This window comes from Sapajus apella, unplaced genomic scaffold (assembly GCF_009761245.1).
Source record: "Sapajus apella isolate SASKATOON/1434 unplaced genomic scaffold, GSC_monkey_1.0 scaffold13, whole genome shotgun sequence".
Lineage (NCBI taxonomy): Eukaryota > Metazoa > Chordata > Mammalia > Primates > Cebidae > Sapajus > Sapajus apella.
The window spans coordinates 13382649-13410588 of NW_022436953.1; the positions used below are offsets into that span (position 1 = coordinate 13382649).

General features: G+C 37.6%; 1 protein-coding gene and 1 pseudogene across 9 annotated transcripts in view; one reads left to right on the forward strand and one right to left on the reverse strand.

Annotated features, from left to right (window-relative positions):
* The window catches only part of ADD3 (adducin 3), a 144621-nt gene that overhangs the window by 18887 nt on the left and 97794 nt on the right, over positions 1-27940 (forward strand). The window contains exon 2 of one of the 9 annotated variants that reach the window (XM_032281566.1): positions 21539-21595. The exons of the other annotated variants lie outside the window; for them this stretch is intronic. The gene's annotated coding sequence lies outside the window, so the exon portion shown is untranslated. The remainder of the gene's footprint in view (positions 1-21538; positions 21596-27940) is intronic. 9 annotated transcript variants of the gene reach the window in all.
* LOC116553912 lies at positions 12385-13196 on the reverse strand (annotated as a pseudogene).

A 27940-nucleotide genomic window follows, 5' to 3' on the forward strand; every position in this document is an offset into this window, starting at 1 on the left:
GAATTTGGAAGTGGTTGAATGGTCATCATTTTGGCTAAAGAATAATCTTTTTGTTTCCAATGAAGGTGCTTCCCCTATGCTGTATTTTTGCATTTAATTTAAAAACTTTTTTTTGTGCAGTGCCTTATCTCAAGCAAATTAACACAGGAACAGAAAACCAAATAACACATGTTCTCACTTAAATTGGGAGCTAAACATTGGGTACACATGGACATAAAGACAGCAGTAGAGACTACTAGAGGCAGAAGCGGAGGGTAAGGGTGGAAAAACTATCAGGCACAATGCTCACTTCCTGGGTGACAGGATCAATTGTACTCCAACCTCATCATCACACAATATACCCATGTAACAAACCTGCACATGTACACCCTGAACTTAAATAAAAGTTGAAATTTTAAACAGAGAACTTTTGTGCAATAGAATAACAAAAGAATTGAAGGCATTGGGCATTGCAATATCAAGTATTGCATGTTGTTATTGCAGGAAGTCATTGTGCCATCTTGGTTTCCCCTTAGTAACACGGTGGTTTATCTTAGAACTTCAAAAGTAAACATAGAGTAAACACCTATAATAAATTATTACCCAAAAAGTCACATGCAAAATTATGTTTGCTATGTGAATTTAGTGGAGAATCCAATCCAGTAAGACTTTGCACATTTGCATGGTGAAACAATATGATTTGGTTCTTCTAATAGCTTAGTTACAGGCACAGTTTACCATTTTGTTTGTAGCTCCTTGTAAGATATTTAACACAGGGTTTTATATTAGGACATAGTGATTTTATAAATGGGTGGAAGAAAACACTGAATTTGACAGAACGAACTTTTAAATTATTTCAATGTGAAACTTTCATGCTTACAATTTTTAAGTATTTGATGTTTAAAATAACTGAAAAGCAGTTCTTAGTAAAATGAAAATCAGTGGAAAGCACTGAGTTTTTTTAAAAGCAAGAATGATTTTATTAACTTGGTTTCAAAGTTAAACTTACTGTTTGAATCAAATTTTTATAAAAATGCATTTTATTTTATAAATACTTGAAATTTTGAGTAAGAAATATAAGGACATGGAACAAAATAAGGCACAAATGACTATGCAGTGAAAAGTAAGTTGTCACCCTCAGACCACTCAAGTTTCCTCTTTTCTTTTCTTTCTTTTTCTTTTTTTGTTTTTTTTTTTTTTGAGACAGAGTTTCAGTTCAACACCCAGGCAGGAGTGCAGTGGGTTCAAGTAGATTCTCATGCCTCAGCCTCCCGAATAGCTGGAGTTACAGGAATGTGCCACCACGCCTGGCTAATTTTTTTGTATTTTTAGTAGAGTCAAGGTTTTGCCATGTTGACCAGGCTCCTCTTAAACTCCTGGCCTCAAATGATCCACCCACCACAACCTCCCAAAATGCTGGGATTACAGGTGTGAGCCACCGCCCAGCCATCTTTTCATGTACATTGTTTCAGAAATGTTTTTCACTGTTTGTTTTAAAATTCCTGAATCAGGACTTTGCCTGCCTACACCTGGCAAATGAATTGCTGCATAAGAAATAGCTTTAGGCTCAGAAAAACCTGAGGAAAGAATCAGCCTGAGTTCTTCTAGATGCGGTTTCTGGATCTATTGTCTCATTTTATTAAAACATTTCCTTACCTAGCTTCCTTCCACTAAGGCAGAAGTATAGAAAGTGGGAGGTGGTAGCTGTAATCATCTTTCACTCATACTGTAATATAAATACTACTTTTTAATTTAAAAATTATTTTAAGATTAAGGTTTTAGATGACGCAAAATCACTTATTACTATACTGAATCAATATTAAATTTTAAACTCTATATAGGTCTCTATTATGCAGCTAAAGTTACCTGTTTGACATTCAAGCCCCTGGAGTTGAGACAAGGGGCACAGCTCCCCAAGCTGTGCAAATTCTGTGATTTTGGGTGGGAGGAGAAGTTCGATAATTGGGGGAGAGATGGGAATCTTCACAGTGGTGATAGCCAACTTCTGCCTCCATGGCCCAATTAAAAGCAAGTCCCCTAGTAATAGAAACAGGGGCTCTCTAGGCATGGAAGTTTCCTCAGATGCTAAAACTGTGCCTTTGTGTAGAATCAGGCTTTCTGTTATATAAGTAGAAGTAGGAATTCTCTGTAAACTTTAAAGGAGAAGCAAATAGGAATAAAGAGGGAGATGGTGATAAAAATCTAGATTCATAGAATTGTGGAAACCTTAGCTCACCTGGTCTGGTTGAAGGAAGTGCCATGTTTAAGGCAACATGTTGCTTGTGGCAGATCTAGATTCACAACTGAGATTCCTGCCTCTGTCCAGTGCTTTCTCACTTTATTATGAGCCATCTTAACTCCATTCATGCAATGCTGGGGCAAGGGGTTTTGTCAGAATTCCACCTGACCTTTTTCCTAGAGCAGGGTTTGGACAGAATGAGAGACCCCAATCTCTCAGATTGAGGCTTCTTTTCAAGGTACCTATATTTTCCTTTAAAAAAAAAAAAAAAACAAACTTTCATTGAATTTGGGAAAGTTTTGTGAAGTTTTTTCCAAAATCTGTAATGTGTCAGGAACTTTGTTTTCTTAACAAAAGCCACACTGATCTTCTGTATGTTGTTCCAATTTTAGTGTGCTCACCACTGAAGCAAGTCATGTACATGGTAAATGTTTCTGACATGTTTAGGAACATTATATTGAAAATTTAGACTGGATGTATTCAGCTGCCTTGACATTCCTTTTTCTTTTGGAAAAGAATGTATTTAAATGAGAAACAGTCCCACCCCTCCAATGAAAAGGAGTAGTTTTAGGTCATTTGAGTGAAATAGATTATAGAACTTATAACCCCAATTTTCCATTCTTCTTTTTTTTTTTTTTTTTTTTTGAGTTGAAGTTTTGCTCTTGTTGCCCAGGTGGAGTGCAGTGACATAACCTTGGCTCACCACAACCTCTGCCTCCCGGGTTCAAGTGATTCTCCTGCCTCGGCCTCCCAAGTAGTTGGGATTATAGGCATGGACCACCACACCCAGCTAATTTTGTATTTTTACTAGAGACAGGATTTCTCCATGTTGGTCAGGCTGGTCTTGAACTCCGGGCTTCAGGTGATCTGCCTGCCTCGACCATGCCTGGCCAATTGTACTCTTTTTTTTTTTTTTTTTTTTTTTTGGTGAGGGAACTGCTGACTAAAATAACCAGTTTAACTGATTGTACTTTTAAGTCAATTTTAATAGGAGCAGGTACAAGGTCAAGGTACTTGAGAATTTTGGATTTAATGTTTTATGTTGATTTAAACTGGATGGGGTCTGGCCGTGTTTCATGGTGAAGTATTCATATTAAAAATCTTGTAGGTCAGTTTTTATGAAAACTATGTAATATTTATTTTAAGTTAACAGTTGATTTTTTAAAATTCTTCTGGTGCCTTTCCCTGAGATTTTAGTTTATAGAGAATGAAATGTCAGTTAAGCAGAAACTTCAATTACCTGAAAGTCTTTGGGTCCTTCATTTTTTTTTTTTTTTTTTTTGAGACGGAGTTTCGCTCTTGTTACCCAGGCTGGAGTGCAATGGCGCGATCTCGGCTCACTGCAACCTCCGCCTCCTGGGTTCAGGCAATTCTCCTGCCTCAGCCTCCTGAGTAGCTGGGATTACAGGCACGTGCCACCATGCCCAGCTAATTTTTTGTAGTTTTAGTAGAGACGGGGTTTCACCATGTTGACCAGGATGGTCTCGATCTCTTGACCTCGTGATCCACCCGCCTCGGCCTCCCAAAGTGCTGGGATTACAGGCTTGAGCCACTGCGCCCGGCCATGGGTCCTTCATTTTAATGAGGACCAAATGATTAAGAATACCACTGGATTTCAGGAATGTATTAGAAGTAGTATCATCTAGATGGGTCCTAAAATCAGCAGATGCTAACTATACCTTTTCTAGTCTGCTGTGCTTAGAATCAATATTTAGAATGAAGACCCTAATATCTTGCATAATTCTTAAACAATAAAGATAAATATATTCATGAAAGTATATGAAACCAGAGCCAGGCGCAGTGGCTCATTCCTGTAATCCCAGCACTTTGGGAGGCCGAGGTGGGTTGATGATGAGGTCAGGAGTTCAAGTCTAGCCTGACCAACATGGTGAAACCCCATCTCTACTAAAAATACAAAAATGAGCTGGGTGTGGTGGTATGTGCCTGTAATCCCAGCTACTCGGGAGGCTGATTAGGAGAATCGCCTGAACCCAGGAGGCAGAGGTTGTGGTGAGGTAAGATCATGCCACTGCACTCCAGCCTGGGTGACAGAGCAGGACTCTGTCTCAAAAAAAAAAAAAAAAAGTACATATGAAACCAAAAATTGGAAAGATGGCGGAATGGCTGGGTGTGGTGGCCCATGCCTGTAATCCTAACACTTTGGGAGGCTGAGGTGGGCAGATCATGAGATCAGGAGATTGAGACCATCCTGGCCGACATGGTGAAACCCTGTCTCTATTTAAAAAAAAAAAAAAAAGTTGGGGGAATGAGGGAGAAGACTATATTAGTTAGCTTATTACTGTAATAATTTATTTGACATTTCTGATCAGAGTAATAATGTGGGTTCCTACCAAAGTGTTTGTCTTTTAAGAGAAAATCTAGTGAGCTATCAAGAGTTGTAATCATAAGGATTAGGCCTTCCGTTAGTAATGCCTTTTGTACAGGTGGAGTAGCTAGAATTACCCGCATGTTATAATTTGAAGTCTCATAGGAAGGCCCTGAAATAGTACTATTCTCTCCATCCCAAAATGTAAGCCATATATGTAATTCAAAATTTTCTAGTATCCACATTAAAAACGTTTTAAAGAAACAGGTATGAAATTAGTTTCAATATATTTGATTTAACCCGATATATTTAAAATATAATTTCAACATACAATCAGCATAAAATTTTTTCCTCTTTTTAAAATGTCAAATCTTGGACATCCTGTCTGTATTTTACAGTTAGCACATCTCAATTCAGATTGGCCGCATTTCAAGTTCTCAGTAGTCACATGTGACTAGTGGCTATCAAAGTGGATAGCATATCCCTGGAACATCTTTCTTTCTCTTTTTTTTTTAAGACAGAATCTCGCTCTGTTGCCAGGCACCAGGCAGGAGTGCAGTGGCGCGATCTCAGCTCACTGCAACATCCGCCTCCTGGATTCAAGCAATTCTCCTGCCTCAGCCTCTGGAGTAGCTGGGACTACAGGTGCGCACCACCATGCCCAGCTAATTTTTGTATTTTTTTAATAGAGACAGGGTTTCACCATGTTGGCCAGATGGTCTCGATCTCTTGACCTCGTGATCCGCCTGCCTCGGACTCCCAAAGTGCTGGGATTACAGGTGACATCTTTCTCTTTTATCCCACCTCAGGGTTGAGATTTCTTCTACTAGCAGTTTTTCTTGGGGGAACGAAATTCTTGCCCTCTCTTTGTATACTCCTTCTATAATTGAATGGAAAATGAGACACTTCAAAGGGGAAAAATACACATTAAACCATTCTTGGGCATGCTAGTTTTAACCATTTTTGCTTTACGTGATAACCAAAAGCTAGTACTGTTGAAGAAATGCAACTGTTACTGAATGAAAACTTCAGAGGGCAGGTTCAGTTGGTTATGCTTAAGTGAGGGGAGAGCTTGGGTAGAAAACGTTGTGAGAGAAGAAAAGTTGGGACAGGTTTTGACATCAGATCTTAGAATCCTGTGGCCTTAAACAAGTTAGTTACCTTCTCTGAGCCTTTTTATTTTCTTCACCTATAGAATTGGGGTTAAAAAAATACCTCTCAAACTGCTATGAGGATTATATGAGATGACATGTAAAGTGTGTAATACAGATAATATTTGGTACATAGAAGATGGTCATTAAATATATACTGAATAAATCCTTGCTGCTTATTTAGATTCCTGACTGCCATCTCCCCTTATGAGACAGGAAGAGAGGAGAAAAGCCTAAAATGAATGTAGGAGTGTATTAAATAAACAGCCTTTTCACAAAATTGGTGTTTGACCAGAGCAAATGAGTCTCTAAGCATTGTGGTTGAGATTTTCAGTACTTTCATCTGAAAAGTTCAGAAAGTAATGATGTAGAATCGTTTATACTCTGCATTGTTTAAATAGGAAGAAATGAGTTTTGCTTATTTTATTTCTATGTATTTATTCCATTAATAGCATCAGTAAATGTTTCTGAATTTGTTTTAATTAAGAAAAAAAATCACAATTAACTTTTCATCTTTCCCTATATATGGTACAAATTCATCACTTTTGATTTCTTTGAAAGTTTTATCACGGTGGTTATTGAAAATTGAATTTAAACATTTTATGTCTACTTTGCAAGTTTAATATGCAGAGTAATAGATTGTTGTAATGTTTAAAAACTTGTAGTAATTGGAACTAAGGAAAATTTCTCTAAATGGAAGAAAACAGCCACTTAGCAACTATAGTTCATGTTATTATGCAAATGGCATATTGTTCTTGTTCTGGCATTAACATTAATTTTTACTTTCTATGACATTAGCTGTGTAACAGTGTGTTCTGAATCTGTTAAGGAGAAGTCCTCTGCTATGTATCATATTTCTGATTTGCTATATATTTTGAGATATTTATTTGAAAATTTGAAATATTGAAAAGCCGGAAAACATGGCGAGTTCTGAATAGATGATTAGATAAGGACTTTCCAAAGCTTTAAGCTCACCAATGTGTAGGCCCCATCTGTGGTAATGTTCTTGGAAATAAGTCACATTTGAAAAATCCAGGGGTTTTTTTGTTTTTGTTTTTGTTTTTTGCCAGTAGCATCTGGTTGCACTTTATGTATTTTGAAAGTATTTTTTGAATTGCAAAAAAGCAAACCATATGATAAGACTTTTCTTACCTGATTGAAAGTTGCTTACAGTTTAGTTGAATTTTAACAAACTTAAGGTATGATTGTCCAAATGTGTGGAATATCCCAACAAATCAGACATAAAGAATTTTTAAAGTTATTACTGGCCTTTAAAAATTGCCCAGACTTGTACTTAATTTTAGTAACATTCTTAAGGAAATCTTATTTATTAAAAGTTCTTTCAGGTTTATGGAATTTTGAAGATGCTGACCTGATTGGAACCTACTCTACTGACAGGCAGTCAAGGAAGTGTTGATTTTTATGTGATTGGCATTTCTCCACCAATATCTGAAACCTGACAGCTATTACTAGTTACATACATGTGTATATGTTTGTCAAGCTGACTGTGAAATTTTGATATACAGGTGTTCTATAGTAATCTAGGCAGGTAGATTCTCCTGGTAACCTAGAGATTTGTGAGATGATTTTAAGTGGCATGGATCTAGGCTAACCTGTGAAACAGGTATTAGGGTAGAGTCTTTAGAATGGGCCCAGGCTTAGTGCCAGAATTATAGAGTGACACTGTCATTATGGTAACCACTAGCTGTGTGTGGCTGTTTCCACTTGAAATGTGGCTAGTCCTAATTGAGATGTGCTATAATTATAAAAATACATAGATTTTGAAGACCTACTACAAGAAAAAGAACACAAAGTAACTGCTTTTTATATTGATTACATTAACTACAGCTATTGCAGCTGACTTGGCTGGGCCAATTTGTATTACAGTGCTGTTTTGAGAGCTATTGCCTACAAGCAACCTCTGTTCCTTCTCTAACTCCCATTGATGAAGTTTAAAAAACAAAACCAAATTACTTGCTCCATCCACTAGCTCTAATGTTTGCTAACTCCTGACCAGCTTCTTGAAAACAGGTGATAAAAAATAGTAAGACCAGACGTGGTGGCGCATGCCTGTACTCCTAGCACTTTGGGAGGTTGAGGCAGGCGGATCACCTGAGTTGGGAATTGGAGACCAGCCTTGACCAACATGCAGAAACCTCCTCTCTACTAAAAATACAAAATTAGCCGGGCGTGGTGGTGCATGCCTGTAATCGCAGCTACTGGGGAGTCTGGGGCAGGAGAATCTCTTGAACCTGGGAGGCAGAGGTTTCAGTGAGCCGAGATCGAGCCATTGCACTCCAGCCTGGGCATCAAGGGTGAAATTCCATCTCAAAAAATAAATAAAAAATAAAATAAACTTATAGCTATTATCTATTGGGCACCTGCCATGTACGAGGTACTGTGCTAGGTACTTTACACAAAATCAGTTCCTCAGGATTTATATTATAAATTTTGAAGAAACAGATTCAGATACATTGTGACTTTGCCCTGGCAGCTAATAGGTGGCAGAATGGAATTCCAACCCAAGTCAGCCTGGTTCTAGAACCAGTGTTCTTTCAGCTATATTATACTCTCCTCATTATGTTTTTATTTCCTATGTGTGTCTTTTATCACGAAGCGGAATACTGTGCAAAGGAGTCTCTTGTCAAATGGTGTTGACTGATCAATACTTAGGATCCTTAAGCTGTTTTCCTTTGTCTTGGTGGATGACTTTAATGCACCACCCTCCTAACCTACCTAGTGAGTGGCCTAAATGTTAATAAAGAGACTTAAGCTTTTTTTTTCTTTTTAAAAATATATATTTTATTGCATTTTAGGTTCTGGGGTACATGTAAAGAACATGCAGGATTGTTGCATAGGTACATACATGGCAGTGTGGTTTGCTGCCTCCATCCCCATCACCTATATCTGGCATTTCTCCCCATGTTATCCCTCCCCAACTCCCTAACCCTGACTGTCCTCCCCCCAGACCCCCTCCACAGACCTCAGTGTGGCTTCTCCCTGTGTCCACGTGTTCTCATTGTTCAACACCACCTATGAGTGAGAACATGTGGTGTTTGATTTTCTGTTCTTGTGTCAGTCTGCTGAGAATGATGGTTTCCAGGTTCATCCAGTCCCTAAAAAGGACACGAGCTCATCGTTTTTTATGGCTGCGTAGTATTCCATGGTGTATATGTGCCACGTTTTCCCTGTCCAGTCTATCATCGATGGGCATTTGGGTTGGTTCCAAGTCTTTGCTGTTGTAAACAGTGCTATAGTGAACATACGTGTGCATGTGTCCTTATAATAGAACGATTTATAATCCTTTGGGTATATACCCAGTAATGGGATTGCTGGGTCAAATGGAATTTCTATTTCTAGGTCCTTCAGGAATAGCCACACTGTCTTCCACAATGGTTGAACTAATTTACACTCCCATCAACAGTGTAAAAGTGTTCCTATTTCTCCACATCCTCTCCAGCATCTGTAATGATCGCCATTCTAACTGGCATGAGATGGTATCTCAATGTGGTTTTGATTTGCATTTCTCTAATGACCAGTGATGATGAGCATTTTTTCATATGTTTATTGGCTTCATATATGTCTTCTTTTGAAAAGTGTCCGTTCGTGTCCTTTGCCCACTTTTGAATGGGTTTGTTTTGTTTCTTGTAAATCTGTTTAAGTTCTTTGTAGATTTTGGATATAAGTCCTTTGTCAGATAAGTAGATTGCAAAAATTTTTTCCCATTCTGTTGGCTACCAGTTAACTCTAATGATTATTTCTTTTGCTGTGCAGAAGCTCTGGAGTTTAATTAGATCCCATTTGTCTATTTTGGCTTTTGTTGCCAGTGCTTTTGGTGTTTTAGTTGTGAATTCCTTGCCTATGCCTATGTCCTGAATGGTTTTGACTAGGTTTTCTTCTAGGGCTATTATGGTGTTAGGTCTTATGTTTAAGTCTTTAATCCATCTGGAGTTAATTTTAGTGTAAAGTGTCAGGAAGGGGTCCAGTTTCTGCTTTCTGCACGTGGCTAGCCAGTTATACCAACACCATTTATTAAACAGGGAATTTTTTCCCCATTGCTTGTTTTTGTGAGGTTTGTTAAAGATCAGTTGGTTGTAGATGTGTGGCGTTGCCTCCGAGTCCTCTGTTCTGTTCCATTGGTCTATATCTCTGTTTTGGTACCAGTACCATGCTGTTTTGATGACTGTAGCCTTGTAATATAGTTTGAAGTCAGGTAGTGTGATGCCTCCCACTTTGTTCTTTTTGCTTAGAATTGACTTGGCTATGCGGGCTCTCTTTTGGTTCCATATGAAGTTTAAGGTGGTTTTTTCCAGCTCTGTGAAGAAGGTCATTAGTAGCTTGATGGGGATAGCATTGAATCTGTAAATTGCTTTGGGCAGTATGGCCATTTTCACGATATTGATTCTTCCTAACCATGAGCATGGAATGTTTCTCCATCTGTTTGTGTCCTCTCTTATTTCGTTGAGCAGTAGTTTGTAGTTCTCTGTGAAGAGGTCCTTTACATCCTTTGTTAGTTGCATTCCTAGGTATTTTATTCTCTTTGTGGCAGTTGTGAATTCCAGTTCGTTCTTGATTTGGCTCTCTTTAAATCTGTTATTGGTGGATAGGAATGCTTTTTATTTTTGCACATCGATTTTGTATCCCGAGACTTTGCTGAAGTTGCTTATCAGTTTAAGGAGATTTGGGGCTGATACTGTCTGGTCTTCTAAATATACAATCATGTCATCTGCCAATAGAGACAACTTGACTTCCTCCTTTCCTAATTGAATACCCTTTATTTCTTTTTCTTGCCTGATTGCTCTGTCTAGAACTTCCAATACTATATTGAATAAGAGTGGTGAGAGAGAGCATCCTTGTATAGTGCCAGATTTCAAAGGAAATTCTTCCAGTTTTTGCCCATTCAGTATGATATTGGCTGTGGTTTTGTCATAGATAGCTTTTATTTTTTGAGATATGTTCTGTCGATATCTAGCTTATTGATAGTTTTTGGCATAAAGGGCTGTTGAATTTTGTCAAAGGCCTCCTCTGCATCAATTAAATTAATCATGTGGTTTTTGTCTTTGGTTCTGTTTATGTGGTGAATTACGTTTATAGACTTGCGTATGTTGAACCAGCTTTGCATCCCCAGGATGAAGCCTACTTGATTGTGATGGCTAAGCTTTTTGATGTACTTTTGCATTCGGTTTGCCAGTATTTTATTGAAGATTTTTGCATCTGTGTTCATCATGGATATTGGCCTGAAGTTTTCTTTTCTTTTTGAGTTTCTGATGAGTTTTGGTATCAGGATGATGTTGGTCTCATAAAATGATTTGAGAAGGATTCTCTCTTTTTGGATTGTTTGGAATAGTTTCAGAAGGAATGGTACCAGCTCCTCTTTGCACGTCTGGTAGAATTCGGCTGTGAACCCATTTGGACCTGGGCTTTTTTTGGTTGGTAAGCTATTAATTGCTGCCTCAACTTCTGCCCTTGTTATTGGTCTATTCAGGGTTTCGACTTCTTCTTGGTTTAGGCTTGGGAGGGTGTAAGTGTCCAGGAATTTATCCATTTCTTCCAGGTTTACTGGTTTATGTGCATAGAGTTATTTGTAGTAACCTCTGATGGTGGTTTGTATTTCTGTGGAATCTGTGGTGATATCCCCTTTATCGTTTTTTATTGCATCTGTTTGATTATTCTCTCTCTCCTTTTTTATTAACCTGACTAGTATTCTATTTTGTTGATCTTTTCAACAAACCAGCTCCTGGATTTATTGATTTTTTTTGAAGGTTTTTTTTTGTGTCTCTATCTCCTTCAGTTCTACTCTGATCTTAGTTATTTCTTGTCTTCTGCTAGGTTTTGAGTTTTTTTGACCTTGCTTCTCTAGCTCTTTCAATTTTGACGATAGGGTGTTGATTTTAGATCTTTCCTAGCTTCTCATGTGGCATTTATTGCTATATATTTTCCTCTAGAAACTGCTTTAAATGTGTCCCAGAGATTCTGGTATATTGTGTCTTCATTCTCATTGATTTCAAAGGACATCTTTATTTCTGTGGTCGTTTCATTGTTTATCCAGTCAACATTCAAGAGCCAGTTGTTCAGTTTCCACGAAGTTGTGCAGTTCTGAGTTAGTTTTTGAATTCTGAGTTCTAACTTGAGTGTGCTGTGGTCTGAGAGACTGTTATGATTTCTGTTCTTTTGCATTTGCTGAGGAGTGATTTACTTCCAATTATGTGGTCAATTTTAGAGTAGGTGTGATGTGGTGCTGAGAAGAATGTATATTCTGTGGAGAGTTCTGTAAATGTCTATTAGGTTTGCTTGGTCCAGATCTGAGTTTAAGTCCTGGACATCCTTGTTAATTTTCTGTCTCATTGATTTGTCTAATATTGACAGTGGAGTGTCAAAGTCTCCCACTATTATTGTGTGGGAGTCTAAGTCTCTTTGTAGGTCATTAAAAACTTGCTTTATGTATCTGGGTGCTCCTGTATTGGGCATGTATGTATTTAGGATCATTAGCTCTTGTTGCATTGATCCTTTTACCATCATGTAATGCCCTTCTTTGTCTCGTTTGATCTTTGTGGGTTTAAAGTCTATTTTATCAGAGACTAGGATTGCAACTCCTGCTTTTTTGTGCTCTCTATTTGCTTGGTAGATCTTCTTCCATCCCTTTATTTTGAGCCTATTTGTATCCTTGCATATGAGATGGGTTTCCTGGATACAGCACACCCATGGGTTTTGACTTTTTATCCAATTTGCCAGTCTGTGTCTTTTGATTGGGGCATTTAGCCCATTTACATTTAAGGTTAATATGGTTATCTGTGAATCTGATCCTGCCATTTTGCTTCTAAGCTGATATCAATCCACTGCTGAAGGTGAAGAAGATAATATTCATGAACTCGCTCATCATCTGCTTGACCAGTTTCCACAGCAGATTTTATTGTAGGCAACCTATGCCCCAACTCTTTCTTCTGCTTATATCTCTCTATTTTAGCCTGTCTTTGAGATGCCATAGCAACGAGGCTAGGATAAGCCCTGGAGGAATCAACTGTGTGATTTTCAGCTGAGTTGTCCTTGGCTGTGGGCAGCTCAAACTCTGCCACATGACGGCAATGGCACTGAGTTAAGTAGTTTATAAAGTGTTCTCGAGCCCACCGCAAATGATCTAGTTGCTTCCTGGGGTTGACTTGTTTCATGGTGAGGGCTCCTTGAAACGCTGGCACCAACACATACTTAAGATCAGTGGAAGCAGTCTCTTCCATATATTCATTTCAGCTGAACAAGTCGAGCTGCTCTAACATTTCGGCAGCCTTCTCAAGAAGGTCCAGGCCCTTGAACACCTTCTCCTGGACTATCCCGGAACCAGTGGGTTCAGTTGCTACTTCTACTTTGTCTAGAATCCATTTGCTGGTTTCGAACAGCTGCGGGAGCCACGGCAGCAGTAAGTCGTCTTCAGCAGCCATCTTGAGGAGGGAGCAGCTTTTTTTTTTTTTTTTTTTTTTTTTTTTTAAAGTAACTGTTAAAAATTGACCAATGAGGCCGGGCGCGGTGGCTCAAGCCTGTAATCCCAGCACTTTGGGAGGCCGAGGTGGGTGGATGACGAGGTCAAGAGATCGAGACCATCCTGGTCAACATGGTGAAACCCCGTCTCTACTAAAAATAAAAAATAAAAAAAAAATCAGCTGGGCATGGTGGCGTGTGCCTGTAATCCCAGCTACTCAGGAGGCTGAGGCAGGAGAATTGCCTGAACCCAGGAGGCGGAGGTTGCGGTGAGCCGAGATCGCGCCATTGCACTCCAGCCTGGGTAACAAGAGCGAAACTCCGTCTCAAAAAAAAAAAAAAAAAATTGATCAATGAAAATCATGTATGTATCGTCTGAAACATGATTTGGAATGTGTACATTTGGAACATAAGGTTTTGGAATATGATTTATGAGAATACATAAATCAATCTAGTTGACATGTGTATTACCTCAGTACTTATTTTTTATGGCAAGAACATTTAAAGTTTTCCCTCTAAGCAACTTCAAGAGATTTAATGTTATTGGCAGCCTGTTGAACAGTATAGATCATCTGAAGCCTATGAAAGAGCATCTTTTCCACCTGGAAAACCAGTCACAAAAAATATTTCAGATGCCTTCAGGAAGAGATACAAGAAGAGTCTCCTTTTCTAAATACCACGATTATCAAATCTTGGACTGGCCATATAAGGAAAGGGCTTTTTATAGACAAAGAGGGTTGAAGTAAAATAATGGGATAGAATAAGCATATTGAGCTGGATAAGTCTTATATAATCCTAGGTCATCTCTTAATGGCCATGTCCTTGACATTGTTGCATTAAGAATGAGAGCACAGGAAAACAGTCCATGTGTTAGCATGCTAGTCTCTGAATTAGAATAGATGTGATCGCAACTCTTGAGTGCTGTTAAAAGGTGGATCCTGCATTCACTTATCCACTTCTGCCTTGGTTCAGGCTCAAGCAAGTGGTGGTGACTTTGGAAAGATAAGGAGAGGAAAAGGAAGGACAAAAAAGGAAGGAAACCAGACTAGAGAGGTGGGCAGCAGGGATACTGGGGCAAATGCAAAGTGCAAAATATATGCATGTTTATAATAGCTATGTAAACTGTAAAATACTATTTCAGGAAAGAAAGTATAGTATACTAGAAAGAGAATTTCTAACTAGGTAGTGTGGATTCAGTTTTCTCAGTTCTACCATTACCCTAATTGTATAGAATCTGAGATAATCACTATTCTATTAATACTTTTCTGGCTTTCCTTCCTGATTAAATAAGATGATGTTAAGTTTGAAAACACTTTGTGTGTGTTCATATACTGTATACATGTTGTTACTGTTTTTATACTGTTAATTATTTAACTCTTCATCTGAAGTATTGACTACCAGAAACTTTATCGAGAGGAAAAAATTTGTACCCAAGAACACACACATTATGATTAAGAGAAGTTAGAGTTAAATTAAATAGTCAATTTAAATAGGGCCAATTTGGCTCTCATCCTAGGCTTTATAAAAGAGACAGTGGCAGCCTTGTGGGTGAGGGGAATGTGGACCTAATTACTCATTTAATTTAATCATTCATCCCTTTAACTCCTTTAAAACCTGACTTTTGTAGGTCGATTATATAATGTGTGAGAGCACAGTGTTTCTCTTTGAGTGAAAAAACCCTGTTGAATGGCTTTACAAAAAGAAGATTTTGATATGTTCATAATAATAAACTTGGTTTGCATTTCTTTGAGGCTTATGGTCTTCAACTTCTGACCAAGTTAGTGAAGGGTTGCTATAACTACCAGACGGCAGTCTTTTCCGATCCAGTGTTAGATGCCAACAGACTAATAACAGAATAGATGTAAGCAGAATTCAAGCACAGCATTTGAAGTATTGTTTAAACTGGTCATCTAGTAAATTTAATATAGAGACGATAAACTGAATATGTTCATGTTGCCATACAATTGTTTGGTTCTCAGGGCAGTCCCAGAATGCATCTTTAATTTGTGTTGCATGTAAAATGCTGGGTACAGGGATATTTTGCCAAGTGCTGGTTTGAAGTTTACTTGGGATCCATCCAGCTGGCAGATCAGTTGTACTAATCAGATGGGCCTGTTTCTGGGGAATGGGATTTCATAGAGGGAGTAGTGTTCTTGAAGTATAGTTACTTAAAAACCAGTTAATTTTTAATTTAAAAATTCTCATAAGTGCTATATTAAAATGTATATAGTACAAATATTATGTGTATAGTGGAAATACTTTGTGCATTCTTGCAAATAATAGGGACAATAAATTCATTGTACTCTACTCAGCTGCTTTTAATTTCTATTTTGAGTCTCTGGGACCATAATTAGCTAGTTGCCTCCAGTGTTTAGGATTAACTCATCTGCATTTCCCACTAATGTGGATCATTAGTTCTAAGAGATTTCCCAGGATAAATAGTGCCAAATATGTTTGGGAAACTATTTTCTGTGCCATCTCTTAAAGGTTCATATTGTACCTTAGCGTAGCAAAGACTGAGAAGTACTGCAATTAAATGCAGGGTTTGCCTTGTTTTGTTAAAACTCAGTGCGTCTCAGATATGTCACTAGACCACAGAATTTTGTCTAATGAAATCGGTCTCTCTAGTTCCATCCTATGGAGCTCCTGTTTCTCAGAACACTCTTAGGGAAAATACTGCCCTTAAATGGTGAGTTAACAGATCTTAACAGAGTTTATTTTTTTGATTACATTTTTGAAATATCACAATTGGTAGTTACAAATATCTCAGCCTAGGGGATATAATGCTTTTGTTTTAAAAATCAGTATTCATAAGGCCATTTTACATAGAAATGTTCATTTTTATGGAGTATGTCTTTAAATTAATATTGACATATATCTTGTGGGGGCATTGTGATATTTTATAAATATAATTTTTTGTTTCAAAAAATTACACTTATTTTTGATAACCCAGATAGTTTCTTTAGCAAGCTATTTTATAATTTAAATTATATTTTTTCATTAATAAAATATAATTATTTTAAATTATAAGATAAATGGTTTAGCAGCAATTAAACTAGTCTATAATTCTCATTTGAAGACCAAAGATTTCAGTAATCCAAGATACTGCCATGTAGTCAGTTATATTAAATGAGGTTTTGAGACTCTCAACCTAGACGATACTCTAAAGATATGCAAATTACTTACGTATACCAGTCTACTATTTATATTCTCTAATCTGAATATAAAGGATTTTAAGCATTTTTTGCTTTCCATGAATTCCTTAAAAATGACTTCTGAAAATGTTTTTTAAAAAATGTTATATCTAAATGTGATTCCTGAATCATCCCCGGGTTGTAAAACTGGAAAGTTGTGTCATTTTGTGAGTAGTAGGAAATACTAAGTATAGACAAGCTTCTAAATGTAAGCCAATGCATAAATTAAATAAATTAAACCAAAAAAGATTAACCAGCCATGTTTCAGGTTTTGGAACATGTAATGTATAAATGTTAACTTACCAGAAAAAATAGTTCTTTATCATTAACCCTCAAACCAAATCATGAGACATGCTTTATTTTCAGTTGCATTTGGAAGACCATGTTTGTTAGCTTTGGCTTACCATTTGTTGAATGTTTAATGCTAAGTAGTATTTATAACCAGCCCATCAGACACAAAGTGGAATTCTGAGGGAGGGATTCTTTCATATTGAAATATAAACTTTTTGTCCTTAGGACTTCCTTAGATGGTACAAGATCTGTAAGGTAATTAGCTCATCCATCTCTCATCATCTCCGCACTCCCTTGCTGCTGTACCTTCATTGATATTCCTTTTCCACCTCTGCTCTATCCTCAACCCCTCCCATCAGCATTCCATGTTTTAAAGAAATTACAGGTAAAGGGAATAAACTCACTAGAACAGCCTTTATTCTGAAGGATATTGCTTGGGGAGGAAGCCTAATGATTAGAGTGATAACCGACTCCACCAGGAAGCAACTGCCCAGCAACAGAAGTGCCATGAAAAGCCCTAAATCCAAGCTCGACTTGCTGAATAAACAGAAATAGCTCTTGCAGAGCTTTGTTAGCTGCCTGTAGTTTGACTCTTTCCTTTCTACTACCAGTAATGGTATGAATCCTTTTAGCCTGTAGTACTCAGACTTTAGCATGCATTGGAAGCACCTGGAGGGCTTGTTAAACCGTAGACTGCTAGGCCACACCCCACGCTTTGATTATTAAGTCTGATCTAAGGCCCAATAATTTGCATTCTAATAAGTTTCCAGGTGATGCTGTTGGTTTGAGACCAAGTTTGAGACTCACTGGTTTTGTTTGACTAAGAAATCTCTGAATTTTCTCTCTTATGCCACCACCGTCCCCATCAAAGCCTATCATCAGCTGGACGTGGTGGCTCATGCCTGTAATCCCAGCACTTTGGGAGGCCAAAGCAGGCAGATCACTTGAGGTTAGGAATTTGAGACTAGCCTGGCCAACATGGTGAAACCCTGTCTCTACCAAAAATAGAAAAAATAGCCAGGTGTGGTGGTGGGCGCCTGTATTCCCAACTACTCAGTAAGCTGAGACAGGAGAATTGCTAGAACCTGGGAAACAGAGGTTGCAGTGAGCCGAGATTGTGCCACTGCACTCCAGCCTGGGTGAAAGAGTGAGACTCTGAAGGGGAAAAAAACTTTATATAATATTTATTTTAAAAATTATATTTTGGTGATTTAAAATTTGTATAAATTTAAAGAAAACGCTGCCGTATCATAACATATGCTGCATTCAGCACTAGTTTTATGTATGTTTGTTTCTGACTGTAAAAACAGAATAAACACATAAGATATTTGGAAAATACAGCAAGTTGGTAGATAAAAATTAACAATAAACCACCACCCAGAGATAGCCTCTTATATTAAGGTAGGTCATCTATGCTAATAAATATCTCCAGAATTCAGCAACTTATCTTCCACTTATGTGCAGTTCAGTGTAGACTAAGTGAAGGTAGAAGAGGGTTTGTCTCGAGACCCAGGCTTATTCATCTGGTGGCCCCCATGCCCCAGAGCCTTTGAATTCTGCCTTGCATCTTGGATCTTTTGCAGCCAGCCAGTAAGGAAGGAGAGAGACCCTGGAAGAATCCATAGTAGGTTTTAAGAACTAGAGCTCAAATCTGGGGCAGCAGCGTAAAAACAATTTTGTATGCTGTGTTTTTTTTTTTTTTTTTTTTTTTTTTTTTGAGAGAGTCTTGCTCTTTCGCCAGGCACCAAGCTGGAGTGTAGTGGTGCCATCTCAGCTCACTGCAACTTCCGCCTCCCGGCTTCAAGCAATTCTCCTGCCTCAGCCTCCCTAGTAGCTGGGACTACAGGCGCATGCCACCATGCCCAGCTAATTTTTGCATTTTAGTAGAGATGGGATTTCACTCTGTTGGCCAGGATGGTCTCGATCTTTTGACCTCGTGATCCGCCAAGCCTCGGCCTCCCAAAGTGCTGGGATTACAGGTGTGAGCCACCGTGCCTGGCCTTGTATGCTGTTTTATTAAAACATTTGTTTAACGTTTGTCCTTAATCATTAAGTATTATTAGAATATTCAGGACTTACAATCTGTCTTATTATTAACTGTTCTTTTTAAACAGATATGAAAGATAGCCTATCTACTATAAAAGCACTCTTTTAGCTCCTCTTTAAAAGCATGTTGTCTTGACACACTGTTTCTGAAGAGTCACACTTATACATATATATGTTAAAATGTTTGTATTCATTGACTTGATAATTCTACTTCAAAGAACTTGTACTGTATACTACAGAGTGCAAATGTGAAAAGTTATCCGCATAAGGATGAAATTTATATTTGTAAACTAGTAAGGACTAGAAAAAACTGGACATGTTTGAAAGAGACTGGTCAAATAAATGTTGGGAACTACACATTTTATACAACATTAGAATATAATGCAGCCATTAACAATGATGTTTATTTGCTTAGAAAGATCTTAAATGATAGGCTATAACATGTGTAATATGAAAAATTACATGAATGTACATGTATATGTGAATAGATACCTTTATGTGTGTTCAGAGGATATTACCACAGTGTTTCCTATTGATTATCTCTGCATTGGCAGATTTGTGGTGATTTTTAACTTTTCAAAAACTCTTCAGAAATGTTTCTGTAGTTTTTAATTGTAACAATGAGTATGAATCATATTTATGCCCACTCTCGCCAGCCCCTCTCCCTCACCTTGCACATTGCTTCTGGTTTTGAGCCTTCCTAGTTCTTCTTCTTCCAGAGTAATCATGCTGTTGCTTGCCCCACTCACTTACTCCCCTACCACCACCTCCAGTCCTTGAAGACCTTCTGACTTAAAAGTTCTCCTACCCTAATTTAAGCACTCAGGTACTGATTGAAGAAGAGATTGAATTAGTGATATGGAAAAAAAAAATGTTCAGGGCCATAATTTAGGTGGAGGGACTAATGAGGAAGGTGGAGTGTGGCCCTGGCTTTGAGGCATGATGCAGTGGTAGAGAGCGCCAGCCACCTGGACATAATCTAGGAGGATTGTCTTTTGAAATTAATGCTAATTATGGATATCAAAGTGAAGCTATTACAAACTGTTGGCTGAAGTTATTTCCAGTAGGAAAGTATACAGTGAGCATCCTGTTTAAAGAAAAAAGCAAAACCATAAAACACTGTATTAGTTGTCTGTTGCTACATAACAAATTACCCCAAAACTAAGCAGCTTCAGACAACAAACATTTATTATCTCACAGTTTCTGTGGCTCAGGAATCCAAGAGCAGCTTTGCTGGATTGTTCTCGCTCAGGATCCTTCATGACATTGCAGTCAAGCTGCTGACTGGGGCTTCAGTCATTTCAAGGCTTGACTGGGGCTGGAGAAGCTGCCTCTCAGTTCCCCCTTGTTGGCATGCCGTAGTTCCTCATGAGCTTATGGTGGAGAGCCTCATCACAGGGTAGTCTGAGTGTTCTTAAAAGGTGGCTGCAGGCTTCCCTTGGAACAAGTAGGAGGAGGGGGAGGACCCAAGATGGAAGCCAGATTTAAAAATCATCTATTCTTGTGAACATACCACCACTTCTGGTTCTATTGCTATTTCTCTCTCAGACCAACTGTGATACAGTGTGAGAAGGGACTACCCACATTTGTGAATACCAGGATGGGATGGTTAGTGACTTTTTCTTAGACGTTACCTGCTACAAATACTCATGCTGTTGCTAGGTAAATCTTTAGAAAAGTGGTTTGTTTTTGTTTTTGTTTTTTCAGATTCCCAAACTTTATCTCATAAAGATATGTTAGACATTGCTAGTTTGAATGAGGTTTGGGTGAGAATATATTTAGTGGAACATGTGAAACGGCTTTCTTATCAATCTAGTGGAGATTATGTAAAACCTTTGCCAAGACTAGAAGGTGATTAATAGGCCAGCTTACCTGAAACATGATTGAATGGATTGACATTGGCAGGAACACACAGCACAAATTTAGTTTAGCCAATTAATATATTTATATGTATGCAGTAATTTTTGATGATTATCATCCATAATTAGTACTTAATTACATATCTAAGTACTCATTATTCCATTGCAGTATAAAGCAGTTTTATAGCAAAGATTATACCATGGAGACATTTACATACTATGTTCTAGAATTTGGACTTTTTTCTGTGGGAAATAGGGAGCCAATGAAGGATTTTAAAGAAGTGGAGTGATGTGGTCAGATTTGTGTTTTAAAAATCTTCCTTTGGCAACAGTATTGAGAGTGGATTGAGAGAAGCAAGGTTCAAGGTAAAGAGATTACTAAAGTATTCTAGGAGAGACAGAATGAGTGCCTGAAATAAATCAGCGGACTCAGGGATAGAGAGGAAGACACATTTCCTGAAAGGAAAAATGGTAAAATAGAAGGAATGATGGTGGTGAAGGTCAGGTTAAAGAAATGCCTAGGTTTCTGGCATAGAGAAAGGAAACTGGAACAAAGAGCCCCCCCCCCCCCCCCCTCTCTCTCTCTCTCTCTCTCTCTCTCTCTTTCTCTCTCTCTTTCCCCACCCTCTCTGTCTCTCACTCACTCATGCTGTGTCTCTTGCTCATGCTGTCTCCCTCGTCTCTCTTTGGAAGAATGTGTGGGTGATAAGAGTTTGATTTTTCAACATGTGAAGGTTGACATGGTTGGACAGCAGACCATGGCAGGAGATTTTAAGTAGGGAGTTGGATGTATAGATCTGGAGCACAAACTAGAAGTTTGACAGGACTGTAAATAACAGATCCGCAAATTAATAGCAGGAGAATTGAGAGTTGAAGTTGTTGGAGGCAGATTAGGTTGTCCAAGGTGAATGTGCAGAGTGAGAGAAGAACACCAGGGATGGAACTTTGTTGAATTCTAAGGTATAAAATCATCCTTTTCACAGCAACAATCCAGACTAAGAAAATGCCCGTGTAGGGATCCATTTCAAGCCCTGCTTGAGGTTAGACCCCTTTGTGACTTCAAACAAATCTTTAACGTCTCTGAGCCTAAGTTTCTTCATCTGTAAAGTGAAAGGGTTGGTTCAAATCAGCAGTTCTCAAACTCTTTTCCGCTAGATTATGTGTGACATAGGATGTTCACATTCAGTACATTTCCGCAGATGTGCTTCGAATCATGGGCAATTTCCATTGCTCTGGTTCTCTGTCATACAAGAAATGCAGGAAAGTTAGAACTATGTTATTGTAACAATAACCTTGGGTCTGCTCTGTTTTAATATATTTAAAAAGCAACTATTTGACAAATTTTCTTACTTAATCAGCAACAAGTTACAACAGATACCACACAGCTGATAGGCATGTAGCAACAAAACCAGTACTTAAAACTCCCAGGCTAGATTACTTTTAAAATTCTTTTGGAATCACAGACCCTCTGTAAGAACTATTGAAGGCCATGGATTCTCCTCCCAAAAAATGGGTAGACAGTTTTTTATATTTGAGAGCATTCAAATAAAATATTTTAAAGTTTGTCTGTAGCGTCTCTTGGGAGCCATGACCCTGTATGAAGAAATTCCTTTTCCAGATAAAAATCCTCTTCTGGAAGATTTTATGACTTTATTTTTTGTAAAAGGAGAAGCATATTTCTTTGGAAATAAACTTTGTGATTAGATCTTTGTAGGTAAGTATTTCTATAGTTTTAATTTTTAAATAGTGTTGTTTAAGCTTGCCATAATTAGAAGACGGCCACCTATTCTGTGAATAAACTAGTGCCACATTAAGAAAAATAAGGTGATTTGGAGCATAATTATATTAAAATAACTACTAGTTATTTTAAACATTCTATACCGCTTGGGTGAGGGCAGTGGTAGTAAGGCAGCCAGAAGATGACAAAGAACCCAGGCATTCAGCGGGCTTTCCTAGTACAAGTAAAGCCTTTCTTCTTCATGTGTGTGAGTCTTGCTCAAGTGACTTAGAGGTGTTTCTAAGTATATTTTAGGTGAGCTGAGAAATAATCCTATACATCTTTTACCAAAAAAACCCCTCATGATTTTAAAAAGAAAATTTATTTCAATTAAAATAATGCTATCTTTAAGAAACAGTCTAATGTAGTCTAACATGGAATGTGGAATTTGATATTAGCTAGAAAAAATTAGAATTAGCATACTAATAAAATATTAATAGTCTTATTAATAACTGAGTTTTGTCTGGTATTCTTTTTTTCATCAGTTTTTTTATTCTTAGGCTTGGGAACCAAATCTAATTCTGGTATTTAGAAATAAGTGCTGTTTCAATTTCTTTTTTTTTTTTTGAGACAGAGTTTCACTCTTGTTACCCAGGCTGGAGTGCAGTGGCACGATCTCGGCTCACCACAACCTCCGTCTCCTGGGTTCAAGCTGTTTCAATTTCTATCATCCAGTTATTTCATGAGAAAGTTTCCAGTAATGGTAAAGCAGTTTGATTTTGTTGTTTGCCTAAAGTATACACATACCAAGATAATTTAAATTAATTTTTATTCAATGTAGTTAGGAAAACTTTGAGGGGAAGACATAGAATGCATGTTTTTCTACTTCAGAGTTTCAGTGGGTCATGTTTAATTTTATTTTTCATGAATGATCATGTATTTCAGCTTTTTGGCAAATGGTATGCACTGGGCTAGTAATGATTTATCTTGGTTCAGTGACCAAGAATTTTGGCTTTAAAAACTTACTTGCAGGCTATAGAATAGCCTACGGAGGACATAGTAATTTTGTTTGTGTTTTAATTCGGTGCTGGAGATCTTGGTGTGTGGCTATGGGGCCAGCCCAGTTTTCAGTTGAACTGCTTGGCCTTTACAGGTGGACTTCTCTTCTGACTATTTCTTTTAACCTGCATCTGAGTTAATGTTCTTTAGAGAAATCTATAGCATATAAAGAAATTGATCCCCTCCCAGGTTTTAACAAACTGATTTTTAAGTATGGCTGATCTTTTTTTTTTTTTTAATGACTTTCTACCTATACTACGAAAGTTGCATTTGGATGTTTCTAGATAGTTCGCTCAACTATTTGCTGTTATTCCATTTTTAGGGTTAACTTAGCAGCCTGTTGCTTTATTCTTTCTTTTTTAACCAAGAATGAATATCTTGGTAAGAATGATACAGTAAAATGAACATATATTTCTTAGGGAGAGGGATCACTATTGGAGCCACATTTTTCCACTGCATACATTCTCCTAAGAGTAGATTGGGAAATTGCAGAAGCCATGTTAGTTTCTTGAAACTAAGATGTTACTTTCAGATTATTGCATCAGGACTCTAAATTCTTCATTCAATAAATATTTTAATTCTTGTTGATACTAAACTCTATGGAGGATACAACAATAAATCAGAAATAGATCCTTTTTCTCAAGGAATATCTAGTCAATGGAGAAGATACACTGTGTGCTTAAATAACCACAGTAAAAAGTACAAATTAAGAGCTGTGGTAGCTCAAAGGAAAGATTAGTTTTGACTTAAGAGGTGTGAGAATTAGGGGACTTATTTTGATTTCTTATGAGTCTTATAAAATTTGTTAAACAGGCCAGGCACGGTGGCTCACACCTGTAATCCCAGCACTTTGGGAAGCTGAGGCAGGCGGATCATGAGGTGAGGAGTGCAAGACCAGCCTGACCAATATGGTGAAACCCTGTCTCTACTAAAAATGTAAAAATTAGCTGGGTGTGGTGGCACGCGCCCGTAGTCCCAGCTACTCAGGAGGTTGATGCAGGCGAATCACTTGAACCCGGGAAACGGAGGTTGCAGTGAGCTGAGATAGCGTCACTGTATGCCAACCTGGGCAACAGAGCAAGACCGTCTCAAAAAAAAAATTTTGTTGAACACTTAGAAAAAGGAAACTTCTGATTCTATAAATGAACGTTTATAGATTGATTATATTAGGACAGCTTATATGAGAAATTATCACTTTTTTTTATTGTGTCTCCTGGCCTGTTAGACTATTGGCTCCTTGATAGTGAGAATCATTTATTTTTATCTTTCTGTTTCTAGAAGTTTATACTTGATTGATGCTTATTATATACTTTTTGAGAGATGAATCAACTAGGAACCTAGAATTTTCCATAAAAAAAATCAGACAAGTACTTCGTATATTTGTTTAATGTAACATAGGTGCTGCAGTCTTTACATGAGCTTCAAAATGTTAAAAGTATTCATAAAACATCCATAGCTGATAAGGAACACCAATGAAATTTTCATTTCAGATACAGTTACTGATTTAATGGGGAGGAGAACAAATACACTGCTTCAAAATAAAATTGTAGACTACAGTAATAAGTGTCAAAAGAGGAGACAGCAGAGAGTCTTCAGATTTCTCTCATGGATTCAATAATAAAGATCCTTTTAATTCAAAATGAAACTGTGATTTATACTTTGGAACTAGTTACTTTATGATCTTATCAAATGTTGTTTCTAAAAGTGCTACACTCATAGTAAAACTATATGTATAACTATGCATAGTCAGTCCTCAAAATAGATTGCCATGTGCATTTGGCAAAAGATTGAATTTTGACTACAATCTTACCGGTGGGATCTTGCCGTAAAGCAGTTCCAGACCTTATTTCAAGGTATGGGGAACTAGTTGGTTACTTAGTTGAAAATACTTTTCTCAAACATAGGTAGTTTGAAATAAAGTACCTGGCCGGATGTGGTGGCCCATGCCTGTAATCCCAGCACTTTGGGAGGCTGAGGCAGGTGGATCACGAGGCCAGGAGTTCAAGACCAGCCTGGTCAACATAGTGAAACCTTGTCTTTACTAAAAATACAAAAATTAGCTAGGCATGGTGGCGGGCGCCTGTAGTCCCAGCTGGTTGGAGGGCTGAGGCAGGAGAATCACTTGAACCTGGGAGTCAGAGGTTGCAATGAGCTGATTATCATGCCCCTTTACTCCAGCCTGGGTGACACAGTGAGACTCTGTCTCCCAAAAAAGAAAGAAAGAAAGAAAGAAAGAAAGAAATGCTAGTTTACTTTTATCAGTTACTACCATAAAATATACACACATCTTATATAAAAAGTTAAAATTTATCAAAACTTATGCACACAGAGACCATACATGGCACTGTCACAGTTGAGAGAAATGTACATAAATTTAAAAAGCCTGTATTAAATCATAGCTGCATAAAATTAACTGTAGTACAACTGTAGTCCTGTATTAATCATGTAGCCACCTCTTGTTGCTGTTGCCATGAGCTTAAGTGTTAGGAATATTTACTTAAAAAGCTGTGTGATGCTAATCATCTGTGTGAACAGTTCGCCTTTCCTGTAAATTGCATATTTCAGTAAAAAGTGACCTCTCACTATTCTCGTGTATCTTTCTGTCTAGTATAGTACTGTAAACCTTGAATAACACCATGAGACAAAAAGTGCTGCTAGTGATGCTTTCAAGAAGCAGAGAAAAGTCATGACATCCTAAGAAAAAGTTGAATTGCTTGATATGTACCGTCAATTGAAGTCTGCTGCTGCTGTTGCCACCATTTCAAACAAATGATTCATCTTGTAAACAGAAGACATAAATTTATGGTATTAATAAATACAGTACATTACTGTTAATGCATTTTTCTTAAGATTTTCTTAATATTTTCTTTAGCTTGCTTTATTGTGGGAGTACAGTACATAAAACGTATAACATACAAAATATTTGTTAATCTACTGTTTATGCTATCAGTAAGGCTTCCGGTCAACAGTAGGCTATTAATAGTTGGGGAGAGTTGAAAGTTATACATAGATTTTTTTTTTTTTTTTTTTGACTGTGGGAGGCTGGTGTCCCTAACCTCCCATGTTGTTCAAGGGTCATCTGTATGTAATGCCAGTGACAGGGAGGATCAAAAGTTTTGAAGGATATAACGTCTCATCTAAAGGGATTTTATTTTATTTATTTATTTTTTGAGACAGCCTTGCTCTGTCACCCAGGCTGGAGTACAATGGCGTGATCTTGGCTCACTGCAACCTCCACCTCTCGGGTTCAAGCCATTCTCCTGCCTCAGCCTCCCAGGTAGCTGAGACTACAGGCATGCACCACTGTATCCCGCTAACTTTTGTGTTTTTAGTAGAGAGGGGGTTTCACCATGCTGGCCAGGCTGATCTCGAACTCCTGACGTGAAGTGATCTGCCCGCCTTAGCTTCCCAAAGTGCTGAGATTACAAACGTGAGCCACCGCGCCTGTCTGAAATTTTTATATAAGGTATGTAAATATAGGTTAAATGGAAAGCAAAGTTAAAAGAGCAAGGGCATTCAGATTCTACCTACTGTTGTCACTTTGGGGAAGTTGGTAAACTTTTCTAGGTCTTGTTTTCCTCATCTGCAAGATGGAGGTAATAATTGCCTCACTAAGGTAGTGGTGAGTATGAAATAGAATAAATATGTAAATCACTTAGCATGATGTCTTGTACATAATTAGTGCTTTTAAAATTGTAGCTGCTAATGAAGCATGAAATACTGATTTGGAAATATTTGGTTTGAAATTGAAAAAGAATAAAAACCTTAAATACTCTCATAATCAAGGATAATTTTGTCTTTTGGTTTTATGAAGTTTGTATTGAAGCAGTGCCAAAGTCCAGTGATTCTGAAGTGCTGTCTACCATAAGCCCAAAGGCTCACAAGTGCTGACTAATGAGACATAGTACTCCAAAGACAGCACAATGGAATTTCCACCAGATCACTTTTTGTGATATGTATTTTAAAAGCCATGCTATTCTAATGTGCCAGCATAATACAGATAGCTAGTTCACAGTAGCTAAATAAATATTATTCATTATCTTTCTCTTTACCTTTAGGGCAGTTGTAAGAGTCATGCTATTAACAGATCATTTATATGTTTAAAACTGAATAACACAGGTAACTTAAAATTTACAAGTAGATTTACCGAATTAACACACTTTTGGCAATCGTATGAGTAATATTAGGCTTAGACAGTTTTACATAATGTAGTTGGAGACTTGGCTTCTTGCATATGACTTTGGACAAGTCGCTTGGCTCTCTCAGCCTCAGATTGCTCCTCTGTAAATGCACACTGTAACACAGAATTAGTACATAGAATTGTCATGATGATCAAATGAGTTCTAGTGGTTATGTGGGGAAATCTATTAAAATCAGGTGCTAGCATTTTCCAAATTTATATGGTTGGGTCCCATTCCAGGTCTTCTAAGTCAGAACCTTTGTAGGTTGAGGCCTAGATAATTTTTTAATGTATCCATAAATACCATTTTATAAATGAAAATTTCTGCAAATACTACCTTGTAATGTTCTTTGAATCTTAAGTGTTTGGGGACTAATACAGAGAGAAACTTGTCATGGTACTTACTGTATGACTTAGGAAAATAAGAAA